General features: G+C 40.6%; 1 long non-coding RNA gene across 2 annotated transcripts in view; it reads left to right on the plus strand.

Moving 5' to 3' along the window:
• The first annotated feature begins 200 nt into the window (after positions 1-200).
• Positions 201-22374, plus strand: part of LOC108348789 (uncharacterized) — a 63248-nt gene continuing 41074 nt past the window's right edge. Inside the window, exon 1 of one of the 2 annotated variants that reach the window (XR_015642951.1) lies at positions 201-325. This is a non-coding gene — a long non-coding RNA (uncharacterized LOC108348789). The remainder of the gene's footprint in view (positions 326-22374) is intronic. The other variant, XR_015642950.1, reaches the window with a different exon arrangement.

A 22374-nucleotide genomic window follows, 5' to 3' on the forward strand; every position in this document is an offset into this window, starting at 1 on the left:
GTTCTACATAATGAGTTCCAAGCCAGCTAGGGGCTACATAGTGAGGCCCTGTCCAAATAAAATAATATAAAAATGAGTAGGCTGTCTCTCTGGTCTTTCGAAGTTCCTGTGTGGTGTGCCACTACCCTGTGAATTTTTACTTTCCTGGGAGTGTGTGTATGAAAGCAATGGGTTGCTATGGAGACCTTTGTATTTGGAATGATGTGATCTGGCATTCAGAAGAGAGGACAGAATACTCCATTGAGACACTAAGTGGAGACAGTAAAAGACCTTCTGCAAGGCAGCACCACTGTGCTGCAAATGCTGCACCTCAAGGACTTTTTGAGTAAGTGACAAGCTGGAGCCCAGTAATAGACCTGAGATAGCTAGCAAATCCTAACAACTGGGAGAAGACTATCAAATACCACAGCTCTGGAGAGGGTTGTGATGGGTGATGCTTCACAAGGAAGTCTTTGCTTCACTAAATAATTCTGGTGACCACAGCTTTTACACATCCACCGTGTCTCAGACCAGGGCAGGAAACAAAGGACATTTCAATCTGGATTGGAAAATGTTATTTTAAAGTCAACTGTACCAAACTGTACTGAAAATCGAACAGGTCTCTGAACTAAATTTTCTCTTTAGCTGGAAGGGGCCCTATAAGACAGCTACATTATTCATGGACAAATTATGAGATCTGCCGATTATAATGAACTGTGGCATGAGTAAATTTTGGACAGAGAAATTATACATGGAAAACTCCTAACTATGCATGGGTATTTATTCAGATAACCTTTCCAAAGTCACACACTTAAGACTTTCATTTGGTCTACCAGCTAAAGGATGGAAATGCTTAGAGTTATGATCTGTTTTGATTTTTACTGCATTCATAAGTAGTTGGAAAGAAAAGGCACAAATGGGTTCACAAAAATGTGTGTCCTTTAATAATGGATGGCATCACAGAAAAGAGACATGGAATGTTGTCCCAAGGTCTTTCAGGCTTGGAAACATTAGGAAACTCCATCTCCTCACAAGAGTTGTTGTGAGGAAATCACATTCTTCCACAAACACTTCTGTCCTTCTATGCCTGCGAACATTTCTTAAATATTTTGTGCTTGTGAAAACTTACAGCACTCCATTCTGGTACTCAATATGTTGGAGTTTATGTGGCATTTAATCCGGAATCAGGTGCATCTGACAGTTCAAACACACCTTTTTCCTGTCTCCTCTGGGTCAGAAGTTTGATTATACCACTGTTCTCATTAAGACTGGTAGTTCCCTGACTTGCTTCTTTTCTCCCACATGGAGAAGATTCTCCTTGTTAATATGCTGATCTTTAATTGCCCACAGCTGGAACTTTCCTCTGGCAATTATGAGAATCCTTTCAGCATTTATGCCGTTGATCATCATCAGTGAAACCTGGAATAGTGTACATTTAACTTGTCTGGCATTCTTGAGAAATCGCCACTTTGGAGATGGGCATGATTATGCTTGTGCGCCCCCCCCCCTCTCTCTTTCTCTGTCACACAAACACACACACACACACACACACACACACTCTTCCCCTCCTTTTGACATTCACACATGTTTCTATTGTTAAAAGTAGCCAGGATTAAAATATTTTTAAATCATCCTTTATTGCTTAGGATTAAAATTCCTCATAGAGTCAAGGTTGGAAGCTTTGATCTCAGTCTAAAAATGGTTCACTGCCCCAGTGCTGCTTTTATGAAAAAAAGTTGCTTTACCCATCTTTAATTTATAGACACACAAATGATTGATGTATATCAACACTAGAGTTTCCTATCATTTCCATTAAAAAAAAGAGGGAATAGATGTTTTTCTTTCTGGTTAGACTTATACAATTATTATTACTTTGTCAAATGTTACTTTATTCATTTTGAAATGAATTCTTTAAAATTGTTTTCTGAATTTGCCTTTGGCTTTGTTTAATGTGAGGTTTCTAGCTTCAGCAAGAGCCACTAAACCAAGAATGACAGCCCTCTGCAGATTCCCTTGTTCCCAGAACTCAGAAACATCATGCTTTAGGTTGTGAAACATGGTTCTCACTGATATTGTTAAGGCTTTGAGTAAACTTACATTAGTTTTCTCCTTCAAAAACAGAAGAAACCAAATGCTCTGACCCTTTAATATAGTTCCTCATGTTATGGTGACCTGAATATAAAATTATTTCATTGCTACTTCATAACCGTAGTTTTGATACTGTTGTGAATTGCAATGTTGATATCTGATATGCAGGGTATCTGATATGGAACTCATGTGAAAGGGACCCACAGGTTGAGAAGCACTGCTCTAGAACGTGATACCTTGGCATGAACTTAATGCAAACATGCATATTCCACCTTAACTTTTCCTCTGGCATGCCATTTGGTTTAATGAAAGCAAATTCAATATATACTTACACAATTGTTTTCCATTTACCCAACATCTCTAGGGTTTTATTGCATTTTTCTTTCTGTTTTACTGTGTGATGTATTCCCAAGAATCCTTGCTTTGTGTTAAAAATAATACCTTTTCAAGACCTTGCATGTGGCTGGCTGGCTATCATACCTGATCAGATTTACTATGCAGCTGTATGGAACCAAATGTTCGCAACGCAGACAGTTGCCTTATAAGAATGGCTTGGGACAGCAGGGAATTAAAGGAAGTTAGATAAATTCCTTAGGAAGGCCCGAGAAAGCCTCTTAGTGTGCCTGAGTGAGAGCTGTCACCTCTGTCACCTGCAGAGATACTAATGGTCAATGTTTCTTTCTTTTTTTTTTTTTTTTTAATTAACTTGAGTATTTCTTATATACATTTCGAGTGTTATTCCCTTTCCCGGTTTCTGGGCAAACATCCCCCTCCCCCCTCCCCTTCCTTATGGGTGTTCCCCTCCCCACCGTCCCCCCATTGCCACCCTCCCCCCAACAGTCTAGTTCACTGGGGGTTCAGTCTTAGCAGGACCCAGGGCTTCCCCTTCCACTGGTGCTCTTACTAGGATATTCATTGCTACCTATGAGGTCAGAGTCCAGGGTCAGTCCATGTATAGTCTTTAGGTAGTGGCTTAGTCCCTGGAAGCTCTGGTTGCTTGGCATTGTTGTACATATGGGGTCTCGAGCCCCTTCAAGCTCTTCCACTTCTTTCTCTGATTCCTTCAACAGGGGTCCTATTCTCAGTTCAGTGGTTTGCTGCTGGCATTCGCCTCTGTATTTGCTGTATTCTGGCTGTGTCTCTCAGGAGCGATCTACATCCGGCTCCTGTCAGTCTGCACTTCTTTGCTTCATCCATCTTGTCTAATTGGGTGGCTGTATATGTATGGGCCACATGTGGGGCAGGCTCTGAATGGGTGTTCCTTCAGTCTCTGTTTTAATCTTATGGTCAATGTTTCTTGAGGAGGCCTTGAGCAAGCATTCGCCTAGACCGCTTGGTTTCGGTTTCACCATGTCCTTGCTCAGTCAACATCATTATTTACAATTATAGAAGCCAAGGAACAGGAAATTGCAATTAATGCTTTACTCAGGTCCTCGGAGCTTACAGCTATAAAGTCAGTGTGGATGAATCCAGAATTCTCTCCATTTTTGTGTTTAGCTTCTGTGATGTCGTCTTTGAAACTCCGAGATCATAATGATTTCAGCTGCTCTTGGTACCAGGGCACTTTCGGTCTTCAAAGCCATGCTACCTACCTGCAGTAACTACAGAATAACTATTATAATTGACCTTACGCATAAGGTTAGCATATAGAAGTCTATATACTAATTACTATGGCATATCATTTTAGTCTCATTAAATGTATGCATTCACATTGCTTCTCCCACATAGATAAGAGAATCATTCAGCATGTGGTCTCTTGCTGTCATTCATTCTTGAAACACTGATTAAGCTGACCTATGAATCCTAAGCTTAGCTGTTTCCCTATCTACTCTATGCTATCTAATTCTCCAAAACAACTGTGGTTAAGGAATTTGCAGAGAGAACACAAAATACCCAGTGAAGTGAGTGTTCGGAAGAAGTAGAGGAGGAGGGAGGACATCCCAGGACTGCTGTAGGCAGAGAGGTGGTCTAGGTAGGGTGACTACAAGAGGACAGCAGGCAGAGGACAGACCTTTCCTTGACCACACTTGACTCAGCATCCTGACCTGTCCCCTAGATTCTTCTGAACATTTCATTGTAAAACAGTTTCAGCACCAATGCCCTCCATAGCTGATCATCCCTCAGTACCCCGTGGAGTTCCATATCTTCCACTGCCTTCTAGGTAATGTTGGGCCAACTTGCCTTTCTTAAGTAAGCATTTTGTCCAGCCATTTTGGACAGAATTCTTATTACCTTGATGTCTCTCCTTAGTGTTTATCCATCATTTGACCTCTCTTCCTTGCTCTTCCTTTACATACTTACATTTGGCTACATTGTATTCTGAGTTGAGTACAACTCCTCTCATCTTTCCTAGACTTTCCCTAGACTTTTACCCCCAGCAGAAGTTCTTAATGAAGACAACATTGCCATGATTGAATAAATGTCATTGACTAACTTTTCACCTTAACACTGGTACAGGCATATAGATATGTGGTTATCTAGTTGAGTGATAAAACCATTCCTACTTTGGATGCAAGTGATTAGTCTTTGAATCTAGTCTGTCTCTAGTCCAGAATCTTTCATACTGTGCTTTGTTAACATTCACTTCAGGAATACATGAATAATGCAGATATACACTAAAAATAACATCAATAAGAATGTAAATTCAATCAGACAAACTAAAAATAAGTTCATGCTAATCCAGAAGGAGGAGCCTCTGGTGTACTGAATGGCACTTCTTCAGTGGGCTTAGCAGGAGGCTGAGTCTGTTGTCCAGGAAGCACCACAGAATCCAACAGTGGTGATAAATGCCTGTGATCCACTATGTGGGTCATAGAGGCAGAAAAAGCAGACACTTAAGGCTTCAGTTGTACAGTAAGTTGGAGACAACCCTGGTCAACATGAGACCCTGTGCTAAAAATTCCAGTACATATAAAAGTAAAGTATTTAAAAATATGATTCCTATTAAAAGAGACTTAAAAATCAATTGTGGAATTGGGCACATAGGGGAATCACTAAACGTGCACATATATTATTTTAAGATTAATTTATTTTTGCCAGGCAGAGGTAGCACATGCCTTTAATCCTAGCACTCAAGAGGCAGAGGTGGGCGGATCTCTGAGTTTGAGGCCAGCCTGGTCTATAGAGAGAGTTCTAGAATGGCCAAGTTACACAGAGAAACCCTGTCTTGAAAAACAAAACAAAAGATTCATTTATTTTCATTTTCATGTATGAATGTTTTGCATATCTGTATGTATGTTCACCTCATGTGTGCCTGGTACCTGTAGAGACCAGAAGAGACTGTCGTATCACTTAGAACTAGAGTTACAGATAGTTGTGAACAACTATGTAGGTGCTCAGAATCGAACCCATGTCCTCTGCCAAATAAACAAGTACACTTAACTTTTGATCCATCTCTACTTGTATTTAATGTATCTTTAAAAGTACTTAGTAATGCTGAGTTTGCCAATAGCTTCTTTTATAAATCCATATGTTTGGAAATTTTAGAATGATTGAGAATGTGATTAGTATTCTCTATCTCCTGAGCCGGTTGACAGCTGGAGGAAAGTTAGCCAGTTAACTTTAGAGATGGACTTCAGGTCTGGGTATTGCATGTGAGTACTTTTGTCTTTGTCTAGCTATGATTGCAAAAAGCTTAGAAAGGGCAGGATACTTTATGTCCTGTGGACACACTAAAGAGGAGACTGGCCTTATTTTATGGCTTCAGAGTTGTTTGCACACAGTAGGAAAGTTGTACAGAGAATATTTTAAACACTGTAGCATTCTTACCAGGCATATCAAGGGCTAGCCACCAGGAGAAGGCAGTGTGACAGATGCCACCCACATTGCCTTGCTGATTGGATTCGTGGGCTTATATGATGCCTGTCATGTTTCTTCACTGAGTGGCTTTGTGGACTCATGCTGCTGTTTGATGTGGCTTCCAGCACACCTTTCATTAAACCCATGCCTTGGGCTGACCCACAGTCCACTATCCCTGCTCCAGTGCCCTTCTCTATGTGGGCAAGTGGCCAGGACCACAGAAGGTTGTTTTGATGAGCCTGGTGTCTTTGGGGAAGAAGAATTGTCATGCCCCTGTCTCCGCAGGTGCTGGCAGTCAGGGCAGTCCTCTGCCTGTGAGAGCCATTAGTGTGACCAGATGTGCCCCTGCAGAGCCTGGACCTTTCAGAATTACAGAGAAATAGTAGCCAGCAACAAGGGCTAATTATGTCCCCCAAATGTAAGTGCTTTCAAATGGAAACAACTTAGAAAATGACTGAACTATGGGAGCCTCTGCTGCAGTCTTCTGCCCATTTCTCATCATTGGCTTTGCTTCGTCTGCTCAAGAGCTACACAGCCAGAGAGAATTTTATGGTTGCATTTACTCAACCTTTGCTGTACAAAGTTACATGAGGGGCATGCGGTTCGTGCAGAACCAACACTGAAGTAATGGTTGGTTAGTGGAAAAATGAGCCCTGACTGGTAAAGAATTCCTCCTATGTAAATGAATCCCTGTGTTTGGAACATGAAGGAGTTTCTTATTTTGCAATGCTAGAGGCATTTTACAAGGTTTGACTAATCCACCAAACACACCTTCAGGGTTTATAGGCAGCCAGTGTTTTCCTATTAAACTTGGCAACACATTAGTGTTACGCGTGTTAGGAGAATAGCTTTTGCAAAGATGCCACAAGCATACTGGTTAGGTAACAGTGCTGTTCCGTGGCCACCTTCCTCAACATCTACAACCACTGCTTACATACAAACTGATTTCTGTTGGAGCAGTTTATTTTCTCAGTAAACTAGCCCTCATTCAATTACAAGTCTAGGATAGTTTTTCTTTCTGTAGATGTCCTGTGGGAAAGCAAATAAAATTTAAAGATACTTTTAAAAAAAAACTGGTAGATGAAACCAGTTTATTAACATCTACCTTCTCAGCTTCCCATTTTAAATCTACTGGCTACTTTTGCAAAGTGCAGCTTAACCTAGTTTAGGAATACTGGTTTAAATACTTACAAAGCAACCCTTTGGAGACTTGATGAGAAAATGCTAGGTGGGGATGACAGGTAGACTAGATGACTCCAGAAGAGATGCTTGATTTTATCCCTGTGTTTTGTCTTCCTGTTTAAAGTTCTCCTTTTGCTGACTGTTAAGAAAATGGCACCTGGCCCTTATGGGGTTAATTCTCCCATTTTAAGATTCTTACATGGAAAAGCCTAGCTCTTTTCTTGTTTTCCTCTTTTAAGAATAAAGTAGAAGTTTTCTAAAATAGATTTAGTTTAATCAGGAACATGAGCCAACATGAGCCATCTACTCTGTGTTCTATGTGCTAGAGATTTAATAATGAACAAAGCATACTCCTCATGGATTTTCCACTTTCTTTGGGAACTATATTGCACAGAACCTGTCAGTTTTATATTCTTTCTGTACTGTGTTCTGCAGAACACTTAGCACACATATCACCATGAGATGGTGAATTAGTGGAAACATGCAAATAACAATGCTAAAGATTATTGGCATGTCTTACCAAATTCTCAGCACTTTATCTAATCCCTCCATTTTTACTCTCTTCTGAAGTCAGGACTTTCTGATGCTCCTCTAATCTGCAGTGTCTTGTGTTCTTTCTGCCTCTGAGACTTAATGACGGGGGAAGCATTTCTGTGGATGCCACTTCTTCTTTGAGGCTTCCAGACTTGAATGAAGCACCGAGTAATCACAAGAAAAGGGCATGACAAATCTCTTACATCTGTAGAGCTTGCCTTCTCCTTCTGTAAACCAAGGTGTTCTCCCACCTACAGAACTCCCCTCTCTGAAGAGGTCCTTCCATCAGATGGAGGGAGGAGAGTAGCACATTTAATCTTTATCTGGGCAAACAGTTATCTGTTCAGAGGTTGGGCTCTTTTCTTGACCACTTTCATGTACCGTTTAGAAGGAGAAGGTACATGGAGTATATAGTTAGCACACTAATGGTCCTGTTTCCCAATTTTCTTTTTGGTTCCAAGAAATCTTGGAAAAATGAGTTGAGATCTTTATTTGTTCATGTTTTCACTAGGCCTTCAAGTAACTTCTAGCATGCAAAGTAATTCCTAAGTGCTTCAGTTTGCATCATTCTTCTGTCCCCCATTCCTCAAATTCATAGCCTCTTGTTCTTAGATTATTAATCGTATACATGCACACACGCACACATGAGTGAACACTTAAAAACACAGCATGCTGAGTTGATTTAGTGTTGCTCACAAGTGTTTAGGGTTGATTTCTTGAGTGTGTCCCTAAAGAAGACATATTCACTACCAATGAGCTGTAACTAGTTGCCTGTATCTCTTCATCTCTGGGTAGAGCCTTGTAAGCTTCCCCCACTTGTTTTGGCATGTCAATTGATGTTGTGTTTTAGGTCTTATTTAGGTAGCCATATTGTTGAGCTTGCTAACTGAAAGAGTCATAGGCAGACTACTTACATTAACGCCCCTATTCTGCTCTAAAACTTTCTAGTCTTCAGAAGTCTTTCTACCTGGTCTGTATCACTATCCTTCTTATTAGAATTTTAACTATTTTAATATTTAATAAATAACCTTTATACATATACATTTGTTATACATATATTTGGCTCCACTCCAAAATCTCTGGAGTAAGAAATCTGTGCTGATTCTGATGTGGAAGAATGTCCTAAAGGGCTGCAGAAATGGCTTAGCTGTTAAGAGTACTGACTGCTCTTGTAGAGGTCCAGAGTTCAAATCCCAGCAACCACATGATGGCTCATAACCATCTGTAACAGGATCTGATGCCCTCTTCTGGTGTGTCTGAAGACAGCTATAGTGTATTCATAAATAAAACAGCTAAATAAATCATTTAGGAAAAGGAATGTTCTAGAATTGCTCATATAGGTCTCTGGTTATTTGTATGGCTTATAGATGATTTTGGGTGAGAGTAATACTCCTTTGGTTCAGGAAGTATAATAAATAAGGTAAAAAAACCATACTCATTGTGTATCTGTAAGACACTATTTTGTGATACTTTTCTCGATTTTGACAATGACTTCTCCCAATAGCTGCATGCCACATTGATAAAATAAATCTGACTTTGCTTCCAATCTGCCCTTCCTCTCCTTTCTTCTCCTTTGATTGATTTCTTCCTCTGGAAGAAAAAATCCTTTTCTTCTTTTACTTTCAAAATTCTTTTATGGAACTGAGGGGCAAAAGAGGGTAAAAGCTTTGTTTAAATGTATCACTTTGTTAAACTTTTCTACACCAGAAAAACAAAACAAAACAGTGCACTGTTTATTTTAGTATCTGAAACCATGATTTAAAGCCTGTTCACGTGGCTAATTATTCAAGCAGGAAAAACACACTTTTAAAAGGCAGGAGGAAAAGTGTGTTCTTCAGTCTACCTTCTGTTTCTGCTGGGTTGCATTTCCAACAGATGGCAGGAGCAGGAACGTCTGGGCAGTAAGCCAGCTAGGAGCACTGACAGGCCCTGTTCTTACTTAGCAACGGCTCCTGGTCATTGCCATGAGTCAGGAGTGAGGATGAGAGAGGCAGTAAGAGCGAGCTTTCTCATTAAACCTGAGCTGTCTACCAGAATTAACCTGACATAAAGGGATCACAGGCATGATAACTCTTGGAAAGATTGTTGACTTCCTTGTACTATAGAAGTGGTCTGTGTTGCAAAGAACTAATGGGTGTGTGTGTGTTGTGTGTGTTGTGTGTGTGTGTGTGTGTGTGCGCGCGCGCGTGTGTGTTTTAAATTATCAAAGGTTATCTCTTCAGTATAGAGGACCACAGCCAGCATTAATTAATCATGCCATTCACTGCTGGCAACCGCTTGGCTCACATGCTGTTTTTTATTTCTGCTTAGCTGTTTGCTGATGTAAAAAAAAAAAAAAACCTCTACAATCAACAAGGACATATATGTGACAGAGGAAACATGAAGTCTTACAATTAGTATCCCATAAAAGTATGAATGGCAATATCTGAGAATGCAGTTAGTTTTATAGAGCATGTAAAATTTATTCATGAATAGATCTGCAAGGAAACCTGGGTAAATACTGACAAAGTCACAAGACGCTGAATAACTTTGCAATGCTGATGACATTTCTTGTGCAATGTAATGAAAGGATGTTAGCATTTCCTCAAGTGAGATGGAGGCTGCAGGGTAAAAAGAGGGAACTGCAATTTCCTTAAAAAGTAAAACATTTGAAATAAAAGGAGAAGGTAATAGGAGAGGTGGCAATTTCAAAGAACACTAGAAAGTATTGTGCTCAGCTTCGAATGCCCACAAGAATTTCTGTAACACACCATTGAATTTGAAAGTGAAATTGGACAACAAAAGCATTAGGAACATCAAGATCATTTTCAGTCAGAAGTAAGGCCCAGTCAAAAGCAAATGCTTTCACAGATCATTTCTTCCTGGCTCTCTCACTACCTGCTAGCACTTGCACCCTACCCAGCTCCAATATGGACATTCTCCACTTCAGTAGTGACCTAGGGTTGGTAAGCTATTCAACTAGCCTCTAAGCAACCAAGAAGACTTCAGCTTTCATATTTGTATGCTGATAGCCAGTTTTGGAGGTTTCCATAAGGGTTGAATGTTCCATGGCTGTACTCAGGGAGCCTCCAGCTTACCATACTCCTTGATTAATCAAGCCCAGCTCTCTGGTTATGGTCTGGTGGTGCACCCTGCTCATCCTAGACTCACATTCTGACTTCCCATTAGCTAGACTTTCTGTATTATGCTTTCTTATCCCTTGTAAGGCCCCACAGAAAGTAGGTGATATGCCTCTGTGGAGGTCCTTTTAACAGAACAGAAAATCGTGTGATGGTAGATTAAGCTCCTTCCTCATTTCCCTTCTTCTCTGAAGGCTCCTCAGGACAAAGAAAATGTGCACACTCTTTGTAGAAATTGTTTGTGGTTGCTTTGTCAAATCAGGAAGTCAGGTCTTTGTTATGCAGAGAAGGCATGAAATGAGTTGTATTGAGTGTAAAATCAGGACAGAGGAATGTCTCTGCTTTCTTAGGGACAAATGCGACAGCTGGAACTTTCTCATGCACCATGTCCTCCTTTCCACTATTAGAGGCCTATAGCAGCTGCCATGTTTACCTGATTCTATGGAAGAAACATGCAAATATTCTTAGGAGAGATAATAGGTTACCCATTATACAACACATCTACACCAGGGGAAAGGGGAGAATATCTGTCCATACTTGTTCTCATTATGGGTCCTTTTACCAATATCTTGATCAAAGCGTCTGAAGACCAGGTTTTATTCAGAGGAAGAGACATTCTTAGACAAAGGATGATGAAAGCATTTAATGGCCATGCTGTTTAGCTAAGTGAATACCTGTATTGCCTAGTAATGTCCCTTGACAGCTAAGGCAAGTGTTCCCCATGGCAAAGCAACTGGTTGAGTGTGTAGGGCCCTCATGTATGTAAAGGTTCATCTATCCTGGCTGGAGAGCTATTCACTGAATGTGCTAGGTGACTGAATCTTCTGCATACTTTGTTTTCTTCTAAAGTCTGGAAAATTCCCAGGGTATAGAAGTGGCAGAATATCTCTCTAAACAAGTTGCAGTTAACAGGTTCATTGTAGGATCTCATGAGCTATCTCTGAAATCAGAGAGAATTCTCTGCCTGCTTGTCACCTTTGATGAGTGAAGGATATGCTTATTACTCAACTTTTTTCCCCATCCATTCTGATATCTATTTATTTATTGGATAGTTTATGTATTTACATTTCAAATGTTAATATTATCCCCTTTCCTGGTAACCCCCCTTCTCCCATTTCCCCATTCCCCTGCTTCTATGAGGAAGCTCCCCCTCCAAACCACTCTCCCTCTTCAACACCCTGATGTTCCCTTACACTGGGGAAATGAGCCTCCACAGGACCAAGGGCTTCTCCTGCTATTGATGTCCAACAAGGCTATCCTCTGCTATATATGTGGCTGGAGTCATGGCTCCCTCCATGTGTACTCATTGGTTGGTGGTTTAGTCCCTGGGAGCTCTGGGGGATCTGGGTGGTTGATATTATTGTTCTTCCTACGGGGTTGCAAACCCCTTCAGCTCCTTCAGTCCCTCCTCTAAATCCTACATTGGGGTCCCTGTGCTCAGTCTGACGGTTAGCTGCAAGCGTCTGTATCTGTATCAGTAAGGCTCTGGCAGAGCCTCTCAGGAGACATCCATGTCAGTCTCTTGTTAACAAGCACTTCTTGGCATCAACAATAGTGACTGGATTTGGTGGCTGCATAAGGGATGGATCCCCAGGTAGGGCAGTTTCTGGATGACCTTTGCTTCAGTTTCTGTTCCATGCTTTGTCCCTGCATTTCCTCCTGTGAGTATTTTGTTCTCTCTTCTAAGAAGGACTGAAGCATCCATATTTTGGTCTTTCTTCTTGGGCTTCATGTGATCTATGAATTGTTTCTTGAGTATTCTGAGCTTTTGGGTTAATATCCACTTGTCAGTGAGTGCATACCATGTGTGTTTTGTTGTGATTGGGTTACTTCACTCAGGATGATATTTTCTAGTTCCATCCATTTGCCTAAGAATTTCATGAAGTCATTGTTTTTGAAAGCTGAGTGGTACTCAAGTGTGTAAACGTACCACATTTTCTGTATCCATTCTTCTATTGAAGGACATCTGGGTTCTTTCCAGCTTTTGGATATTATAAATAAGGCTTCTATAAACATAGTGGAGCATGTGTCCTTGTTATATGTTGGAGCATCTTTTGGGTATATGCCCAGTAGCTAGGTCCTCAGGTAATATTATGTCCAATTTTCTGAGGAACCACCAGGCTGATTTCCAGAGTGGTTGTACCCCATTCTGATTTTTTCCCAATGATTTTAGTGTGTGTGTGTGTGTGTGTGTGTGTGTGTGTGTGTGTGTGTGTGTGTATCTATATCTATCTATATCTGTCCATTTATTTTTTTTCCTGAGTGTTTTTCATGCTGGAGTTATTTTTCTTCCTCATCAGTGGTCTCATATATGAGAGAGCCTACATGTCATCCCATCTTCTGGTAGTGGCTGCAACTTCCTGCTTTTGTTGAGCAAATGCAGAGTTCTTGGTTGAGGTGTTCCATGTGATCCCTTGTTAACCATGTGGAACTGATGTCACTTGTAAGAGTGAAGGAGATTGCATCCCTTTCCCTTTTCAGCTATATGCCTAGACAACTGGAAACACTATTGTTTGTTGTTGTTGTCTTTCAACTTCATTCACATCATTTTTATTAGGTAATTCAGTTAGTGATAACAATATGTTATATAGAATGGCAACTCCAAGGATGACCAAAATGCAGATGCTCCCACTCCTTCTTAAAAGGGGGAAATATTCATAGGAGGGGATATGGAAGCAAAGTTTAGAGCAATGACTCAAGGAATGGTCATTCAGAGCTTGATACACATGTGGCCCATATATATACAGCCAACAAAACTAGGTAAGATTGATGAAGCTAAAAAATGCATGTGGAAAGGGACCCGATATAGATCTTTCCTGAGAGACACATCCAGAGCATGTCCAATACAGAGGTCAATGCTAGCAGCAAACCACTGAACTGAGAATAGGACCCCCTTGGGGGGAATTAGAGGAAGGATTGAATGAGTTGCAACCCCATAAAAACAACAATGCCAACCAACCAGAGCTTCCAGGGACTAAACCACTACTGAAAGACTGTACATGGACTGGCCAAGGGCTCCAGCTGCATATGTAGCAGAGAATAGCCTTGTTGGGACACCAGTGGAAGGGAAAACCCTTGGTCTTGCCAAGATTGGACCCCCAGTGCAGGAGAATATGGGGAAGGGCAATAAGGGGGATATATAGGGGGAATATCCATATGTGGGAGGGGGGATGGGGGAGAGAATGGGGACTTATGTACAGGAAACTGGGAAGGCGAATAACCTTTGAAATGTAAGTAAAGAAATATATAATAAAAAATTTAAAAAAGAATATGTTATATAAGACATCTCCTGAGATTATGCCAGAATCCTTATTACGAGATGTATTCCAGTCCAGTGAAACCATCAGAACAAAATATCCCAGATTAGAAAATAAAATGACTTTTGAAGACCAAGAGTGCAAGAAAATAAAAGGCATTGAACTCAACAAAATAGCAGTGGAAGCAATAGACTTTGGAATGTTGGAAAGCCTCTCCACCCCTACTATTTTTTTCTTTAATGCAGGTCTAAATTTATCTTTTTTAAAAAATATTTACCTCATTTTTTAAAATATTCTTTAATCCTATTTTACAATCCAGTCTTTATCCACCTCCTGGTCCACTCTCTGACTGTTCCTTATTCCATTCCTCCCCCCACCCCCACACATATCAGACCTCCCCACTCCCTGGAGCCTCCATTCTCTCAAGGGTTAGGTGCATTTTCTCTCACAGAGGCCAGACCAGGCAGTCCTCTGCTGTATATGTGTTGGGGGCCTCATATCAGCTAGTGTATGCTACCTGGTTGGTCACTCAGAGACTGCTGGTCTTCCTATGGAGTTGCCCTCCTCAGCTTCTTCCTAATTCTACCACAGTTGTCTCCAGCTTCTGTCCATTGATTTGGTGTATCTGCATCTGATTCTTTCAGCTGCTTGTTGGGATCTTGGAGGGAAGTCATGCTAGGCTCCTGTCTGTAAGTCCACCATAGCATCAATAATAGAGGAGGGCAGCCATGCTAGGCTCCTGTCTGTAAGTCCACCACAGCATCAATAACAGTGTCAGGACTTGAGGCCTCACCTAGAGCTGGATGCTGATGTGGGCCTGCCACTGTACCTGCTTTCCCTCAGGCTCTTCTCCATTTTTGTCACTGTAGTTCTCTCAGACAGGAATAATTCTGGGTCAAAGTTTTTGACTGTGGGATGGCAAGCACATCTCTCCATTTGATGCCCTGTCTTTCTATTGGAGGTGGACTCTACAATTCCCCTCTCCCCACTGTAGAACATTTCATCTAAGGTCCCTTCCTTTGAGTCCTGAGAGTCTCTTACCTCCCAGGTCTCTGGTACATTCTAGAGGGTCCCCCAACCTCTTACCTCCCAAGGTTGCCTGTTTCCATTCTTTCTGCTGGCCCTTGAGGCTTCAGTTCTTTTCCCCCAATATCTGATCATGTTTTCCTTTTCTCCTCCCTGTCTGCTCTACCACACAGGTCCTTTACTCCCTTTGCCTCCTTCCCACTGTGATTGCTTTCTTCTCTCTCCCAAGTGGGATTGAGGCATCCTTACTTGGACCCTTTGGCTTGTTAGCCTTCTTAAGCTCTGTGGATTGTATCCTAGGTATTCTGTACTCATAGGGGGGAAATCAGCTGCTTCTTCTGAAAGTACATTTGAAAAAATTAGAACCATAGAACTTTAAATATGAATGTAATTCAGTATCTTTTTGTCTGTTCCTCTTAAGAGAGTGTCTTTGCTTTGGGTTACCTCAAAAACAGAATCCAAAGCATAAGTTTTTGTATTATTGCTATAATAGGGACTTTAGTGATGCAGAACTCCATAGTAAGGGGCATAGAGACAGGGGACCTTTTGTCAAGCCAATTGCTACTATTGGATTCTATCTGCTAGACTCTCAATATGTAAACTCATTTTGAGTGAGGAATAAGCAAGAATATGTTTATTTTATAGTTTAATAATTTTCCTTTTCTGTCTTCTCTATTTTGCTTAGCTATATTTATACATTCTTGTTTATTTACTACAGTTTCAGCAATGTCTCAGTTATTCAAAGCTTTCCTTACAACAGGAGACCCTTGTTTGCAGTTACATTACCTTTTACCTGGACAAGTATAGCATACTGATGACTGAGTCCACCTGACACATCATGATCATTTTGGTCTTATATTCATCCTCCTCATAGAACTGTCTGAAATTCTTCATCTAGGCCCCGACATGAGTTAGTTGACATTCTTGTGTCTGCGTGGGCCACCAATGATGCACTAAGATATAAGTAAAAAATTAAGTTCGAAGTGGATTAAAGAAAATAGGGACTACTGTATGTCAAGCATGAATCCATTTTTGCTTAGTCTCATGGTTTCTTCTATATAGTTGTTCTGAGTGTATATGTTCTTTGTCTTGTTGGATATACCTTAAAGTTGATAAAGAGTGAAGTTGTAAGAGTGAAGGAAATGTTTAAAGTGCATGGATCCAACACTAGAACATCATCTATTTATTCTAATAGTTAAGTAAAAAGTGTTTGCTAAAAGCCAACAGAGAACCCTTTGAGACCAACAGTCATGTGCTTCTCCTATACCAACTCCCAATAAACAAGATAAATAAGGCTGCCATGATTGACATAGAATAAAGAGGGTCGAACTAAATATTGCTGGCTCATACAATAGCAGAGAGGAAAGGATAGGGAAAAACATTGATTGGTTTTGGGCACTCGGGATCTGCTGAATCTAATCAGCTTGTAGAACAGTAATCTGAGATCTAAGAAAATGATGCTCACTTCTCAGTTGTGTGTCTTTGCTTCATCTTGGAAACCTATTCACCCTGTACAATACTCTTCTCTCACTGTAGTCTGTCATAGTCACACCTGCCCTCCAAACCCATTCTTCAGTGTACCTGTGGTTTTCTTCATTTAGATTTTGAGAGAGAAGGTTTTACAATGAAGCCCAGATGAGTCTGATGCTCATTATTCTCCAGTGCCAGCTTCCAAAGTATTCCTCATGAATCTGAGTCCAACCACTAAATGGAAAATGATCTCTTCACTACATTAACAATAAAATTATATTATTAATCAACTATTTCATGTAACCATCTTGTAGTCCAACTCTGAAATATTTTTAGGTTACCCCATCCTGATACTAGAAAAAAATCAACAGTCTTTATATTTAATGATCAATATTTTATAAGAAGATAAATTATTTAAAAATTAGTCATATAAAACTAAAGTTTTCTCCTTGGGCAGTTTCTTGGAAGTAGGACATTTCTGGTTTTTTTCTAGCTTTATGGTTCTAGAATTTACCAGACTGTATATCAACATTGTAGAGTGAACAGATTACATACAAGTTTAAAAAAGAGATGGAATAGTGTCACACTTTCTCAGAGTAGCAGGAAAAAAACAACAACAAAACAAAAAAAGACCCACTTTACAAAAAGCAAACAAGAAAGAAGAAAAAAGTAATTACCAGACATTCCTGGAAATGACTTAATAGGTAAATCAATGGTGTGCAAACATGAAGAATTGAGTTAGTTCACATCTCCAGAACACATGTTTAAAGCAGTACACATCTACAATCTCCTGCCAACTATAAACTTCTCATGTTACCAAAAAGAGCAAAGAAGATATTACTGACATAACTTTAGAACCTACACTTTTCTGTAGAGGGGAGAATCCTACAGGACTCTACAATGTCACCTCTAGCTAGTGCCACACTTTAACAGAAGACTCTACTTTCATTTATTACTGCGGCATCCACCGCAAATTTGCATTCCTCAAGATAGACGTTATGCTAGAATTGAAACAAAACAAAGTAAAATTAGAAGGTGATCTTGTATCATGCCCCAGAGGCTCTAACTGCTGCTTCCTTGTGGTAAAGTTTCTGTGTCTGCCTGACATTCAGGAAGGTTCAGTAACTTGGGTGTTGACATTTTGTTTTTTAAAAAGATAGGTAATTTTTATTGCATAAATTCCACTAGGTATATAATATTAATATATATTGGGAAAGTTATATGATTTCCTGCCTCATTAGCTTGTGCATTAATTAAGGATAATACTAATAACTATGCTTTCGAATTGAGAGAATTAAAATGGAGGTTAAAACTGTTGGTGATGATTGAATTGCCCTGGATTAAAGCCTCTAGCTACACGGATCCACTGAGAACTTAAAACTGTGACTAATCTAAGCAAATGTGCTTATGCTTTTACACATATTAATTATATTTAAATGGCTACTGTATACCATATTGCACTGGTGCAATAAATAATAGCTCCTAAATAACTCAGAGATTTATAGTTTTCTCTCAGAATAATAGGCTCCCCAAAAGGTTTCCTAGAGATTGCAAGAAGACGTGTTTTTTAAAGGGATGATCAAATTATAACTATATGTATGTATTTGTGTGTTTAACTTGTCTTAGTGTTTCTATTGCTGTGATAAAACACTATGATCACACACAACATAGGGAGGAAAGAGTATTTTCAGCTTACAATTTCACACCACAGTCCATCATTGAAGGATGTCAGGGAAGAACTCAACGCAGGAACCTGGAGTAGGAACTGAAGCTGACACTAAGGAAGAGGGATAAATACTTACTGAATAGCTTGCCATGACTTGCTCAGCCTCATTTTCATAACCACCCAGGACCACCTGCCTAGTGGAGTACCACTGAGGGGGCTAGGCTCTCTCACATCAATTTTAATCCGAGCACTTGGGAGGTAGAGGCATGTGAATCTCCATGAGTTCAAGGCCAGGCTAGTCTACACAAGTGAGTTCCAGGAAAGCCAGGGATATGTAGAGAGTCTCATTGTTAAACAAACGAAGAAATAAGCATAAACATACTTTTGTTCTTGTTTTCTCAGTCTCATTATGTAGCTCTTGCTGTCCTCTGCCTCTGCCTCTGCCTCTGCCTCTGCCTCTGCCTCTGCCTCTGCCTCTGCCTCTGCCTCTGCCTCTGCCTCTGCCTCTGCCTCTGCCTCTGCCTCTGCCTCTGCCTCTGCCTCTGCCTCTGCCTCTGAAGTGCTGGGATTAAAGGCTGCACCACTATGCCCAGCAATGTTATTCTTTTAAAAAATTTTTTAAAAAAAATATAATAGATAAATAACACCAAGTTTGTCTTCTGATTCCTCTGATAACAATTTGAAATCCTTCAATTGTTTTTCTACCAAAATTGAACCAAATTACCTATCAGGACCTCTGAAACCTGTGTACCACAAAAGTACCCTTAGGCTCATGACCATTCTTTTTTTTTTATTGGATATTTCTTCATTTACATTTCAAATGTTTTTTTATGTTTTGTGAATTTTTTTTTATTAACTTGAGTATTTCTTATATACATTTCGAGTGTTATTCCCTTTCCCGGTTTCCGGGCAAACATCCCCCTCCCCCTCCCCTTTCTTATCGGTGTTCCCCTCCCCATCCTCCCCCCATTGCCGCCCTCCTCCCTATTTCCTGTCCATAAGCCCCCATCCTCTTTTCCTCCCCTTCTTCTAGAAGGGTATTCCCCTCCCCATCCATCTCCACCCCCCAACTTCCACCCCTACATTCCCTTACACTAGGGGTCCAACCTTGGCAGAACCAAGGGCTTCTCCTTCCTTTGGTGCCTGACCATTCAAATCACCATAGCATCCAGCAACAGTGAACTCCTGGCTCTTCTGTAGTTATAGAGGTTTCCACCCACAGCATTTCTAATTCCTAGTATCACCTTCCCCACACATCTTATTCAGACAACTTACTCCCCTAACTTTCTGATGTCATCTTAGTCAGGGTATCTATGCTGTGACAAAATACCATGACCAAAGCAGTTTGGGGAAGAAAAAGTTTATTTCATCCTATAACTCTCAGGTCACATTTATCATCAGGGAAAACCAAGGTAGGAACCCAAGGCAGATACTGGGAAGCAGTCTGGCTTGTTTCCCATAGCTTGCTTAGCCTTCTTCCTATAGCTTGGTCAGCCTTCTTCCTATAGCTTGCTTAGCCTTCTTCCTATACTATCCAGGACCAAATGCTTAGGGGTGGCACAACCCTCAGTGAGCTGGGTCTACCCACATCAATCATTAGTCAAGAAAATGACCTTTGACTTGCCTAGAGGCAATCTTATAAAGGCATTTTCTCAACTGAGACTCCTTTTCTCAGACACCTCTATTATGTATTAAATTGTCAAAATACAATCAAGACTGATGTAAGGGGACTAGCCATTGTCCTGACTTTTGGTGGCTTATGTAATGTTTGTTTTGTTTCTGTCATACATTTTGCTATATTTAGTTGGCTCCCAAATCCTTCCCCATAGTGGAACTTTTTTTATCTGCTTTATTTATTTGTTCATATTCTCATGACAAATTTTATGTTAACACAATGAAGAACATATGGGGGTCAATATGGACACATAGTTGTCGGAATATTAAGAGAGAATGTAGAAAGGATTTCTGTGAAAAACAGCCAACAAATGCTTCTTGAGAAATTAGCATATCCTCCTTTCTTTTCTGGGCCCTTAGGGGTCAATTAGTTTGCAAAAGTGATGGTAAGTTGTCATACAATTTACATTCTAGCAAAATAAATAATAGACTATTTAAAGACAATTAATCAACTGTTATAAAAACATGGAAAAAAAAAAAACTAGGGCAGGGTAAAGGGTATAGATGTATGTGCTGTGTAAAATATGTTGGCCAGAGAAGGCTGAATGTAGAAAAAACTGAATGGTGTGAAGGAGTGGGCTGGGAAGGGGGGGGTATTCTAGGGAGTTGAATCTTGTAATGGGGCAGTGATAGGGCCTAGACTGGAAGAATCTTTGATATATTCCAGGGACCATGGAAAAGTCACCATGTCTAGACATGAGTGACCCAAGGTTGTGGTGTGTGAAGAGGTCAGAGAAGTAGTGGGAGGTGAGTTTTGCTGGGTGTGTGGAAGGGCCATTGAGGTCACTGACTCAGCAGTAGATAGGGAGGTAGGGCAGCTGGCGGTAGTTGGTTTTCTCTACCCAAGCATGTACCTGGTGTTAGGCAATGACTTGGCTTCCACCAAGTGCTTTGAATTTTCCAGGCAATATCTAGGATTCAAGGGAAATTCTACATTCAAAATATTTGTTTTTAGTTTTTAATCAAGTTTTATATCTGCTAGTGCATTCTCCCTAAGCCAATTACATTTTCTCATGAGTCAATTGTTAACAACTAAATTAAAATGCCCCAAACTATTTAGGACATATTTAATTGTTCAAAGTAAATTAGTTGGAAAAATTGTTTTGGGGGGTGGTTGAAAATAGAGTGAGATTATACCAAGAAGTGGGGAGGGGAGGGGATTTAAAATTGTAAAAGGAGTGAGCTATATTTTATAAACTTGAGTACCTGGGATTATTTCCTAAATGTCTCTGGGAAACCATTTCTGGTATAAATCTACATATTTAAACTAGGTTTAAAGCTATCTCAGTAAGGAAAGTCTGCATATGGTACAGGCCTACCAACTTTTGTTTGATTCCCAGGACCTTTGTAAAGGTGGGTATAGAAAATTGGCTCCCAAGTGTTGTCCTAAGACCTCTAAACCCATGCAAACACTCACACACAGACAATAAATATAAACTAAATGTTCATAGACTCACATTTAGATAATGGGTTTACAGATTGCTTTTTTGACGTATTTTCTTTTAAATTAACTTTTATTTGATATTTTATTACTTTTATTTTTTTGCAGTCCAGTCATTGCCCACTTCCAGATCCGCTCTCCCACAGTTCCTCATCCTATTTCCCCCCAACCCCCATCTCCAAGAGGATGCCCGGGAGGGCTCCCCACTCCCTAGGGCCTCAAGTCTCTGGAAGGTTAGGCACATCTTTTTTTTTTAATTGGATATTTTATTTATTTACATTTTAAATGTTATTTCCTTTCTCTGAACCCCCTAACTCATCCCCATCCCCATCCCCCTGTTTCTATGAGGATGCCCCCCCACCAAGCCATCCATTCCTACCTCATTGCCCTGGCATTCCCCTACAGCTGGGATATCAAGCCTTCAAAGGACCAAGGGCCTCTCATCTCATTGATGCCTGACCATGCCATCCTCTGCTACTTATGCAGCTGGAGCCCTGGATCTGTTCATGTGTACTCTTTGGTTGGTGGTTTAGTCCCTTGGAGCTCTGGGGGATCTGGTTGACTGCTATTGTTGTTGTTCTTATGGGGATGCAAACCCCTTCAGCTCCTTCAGTCCTTTCAATAATTCCTCCATTGGGGATCAGGTTCTGAGTCCAATGGTTGGCTGAGAGTGTCTGCTTCTGTAATTGTCAGGCTCTGGCAAAGCCTCTCAGGAAACAGCTATATCAGACTCCTGTAAGTAGGTACTTCTTGGTATCAGCAATAGTGTCTGGGTTTAGTGTCTGTATTTGGGATGTATCCCCAGATGGGGCATTCTCTGGATGACCTTTCCTTCAGTCTCTGCTCCACACTTTGCTCCATATTTCTTTAGACAAGGACAATTCTGGGTTAAAAATTTGGAGATGAGTGGGTGGCCCTAACCCCCAACATCTTAGGAGACAGCTATACCAGGCTCCTGTCAGCATGCACTTCTTGGCATAAGCAATATTGTCTGGGTTTGGTGGCTGTATGTATATGGGCTGGATTGCCAGGTGGCTTTGAATGGCCATTCCTTCACTCTCTGCTCCAAACTTTGTCTCTGTATCTCCTCCTATGACTATTTTTGTTCCCCTTCCTAAGAAGGACTGAAGCATCCACACT

This window comes from Rattus norvegicus, chromosome 18 (genome assembly GCF_021556685.1).
Source record: "Rattus norvegicus strain SHRSP/BbbUtx chromosome 18, alternate assembly SHRSP_T2T, whole genome shotgun sequence".
NCBI lineage: Eukaryota > Metazoa > Chordata > Mammalia > Rodentia > Muridae > Rattus > Rattus norvegicus.